This window comes from Oryctolagus cuniculus, chromosome 10, assembly GCF_051225735.1.
Source record: "Oryctolagus cuniculus isolate XC-2025 breed Fujian yellow rabbit chromosome 10, ASM5122573v1, whole genome shotgun sequence".
Lineage (NCBI taxonomy): Eukaryota > Metazoa > Chordata > Mammalia > Lagomorpha > Leporidae > Oryctolagus > Oryctolagus cuniculus.
The window spans coordinates 59,709,580-59,710,612 of record NC_142876.1 but is presented as its reverse complement, the minus strand read 5'-3'; the positions used below and the strand labels follow the sequence as shown (position 1 = coordinate 59,710,612).

The following is a 1,033-nucleotide window of genomic DNA, read 5'->3' as shown; positions in this document are numbered from 1 at the left end:
TGGGTGCAGGGCCCAAGCACTTGGGCCATCCTCCACTGCCTTCCCCGGGCCACAGCAGAGAGCTGGCCTGGAAGAGGAGCAACCGGGACAGAATCCGGCACCCAAACCGGGACTAGAACCCTGTGTGCCAGCGCTGCAGGCGGAGGATTAGCCAAGTGAGCCGCGGCACTGGCTGAACCATCTCTTATTTAGTCATTTTTGTTTACAACTGGAACTCTGGGAACTCAAAATTAACACCCTTGCCTGTGAGCTTCTTATAGACACCTGAGAAAGTTTCCACCTTATGCTGCACATTATTCTGCTGTGCTTTGTCCAGATGGACCCGTATGAGCCAGCTGCCATGGATTCTCTTGCCCACAATTTCACTGGGAAGACTAAGTCCTCAAGGATTGCATAGTGCACGGCTGTCAGAGTGTGGCTCCTAGGGTGCTTTCCCTTATTTTTCGTAGGGCTTTTTCGAGTTGGCTTAGGCAGAATTCTTCTCTAAGCGATAAAGACAACCTGTTTCCCACTAAACTTTTTCTTCAGCTCATGAGCTAGCCGGACTTGAATTTTCTGGAAGAATTTTAATTGAGAAACGGGAACAAAAAGATTATGATGAGTTTCCGGCCACCACCAACTTCGATTTCCTTGGCAGCCACGATGTTCAGTTCCCTTAGTTGAGCCTTGAGGTCCGAGTTCATCTCCAACCCTAGGAGCACCTGGGAGATCCCTAACTCAAACTCATCCAGCTTCGTACCATTGGGCTTGACGATCTTGGTGCTTGAGCTGAACATGGCTTCTAGGTTGTGCACAGGCTGAGGAAGAAAAACATATTTATATATTAACCTAGAGAATTTTTAAAAGGAACATGACTAATTTTTTTCCCTGAAGTGAGTATAATATTAATAATAAAAACCTAACAGAAGAGGGCCAGCACCGTGGTGCAGTAGGTTAATCCTCTGCCTGCGGTGCTGGCATCCCATATGGGCGCCGGTTCTAGTCCTGGCTGCCCTTCTTCCAATCCAGCTCTCTGCTGTGGCCTGGGAAAGCA

At 48.6% G+C, this 1,033-nt stretch overlaps 1 pseudogene; it reads right to left on the bottom strand.

The window, feature by feature from the left end:
- On the bottom strand, window positions 1–776 carry LOC100348830 (small ribosomal subunit protein eS7 pseudogene; annotated as a pseudogene).
- Window positions 777–1,033: the final 257 nt, after the last annotated feature.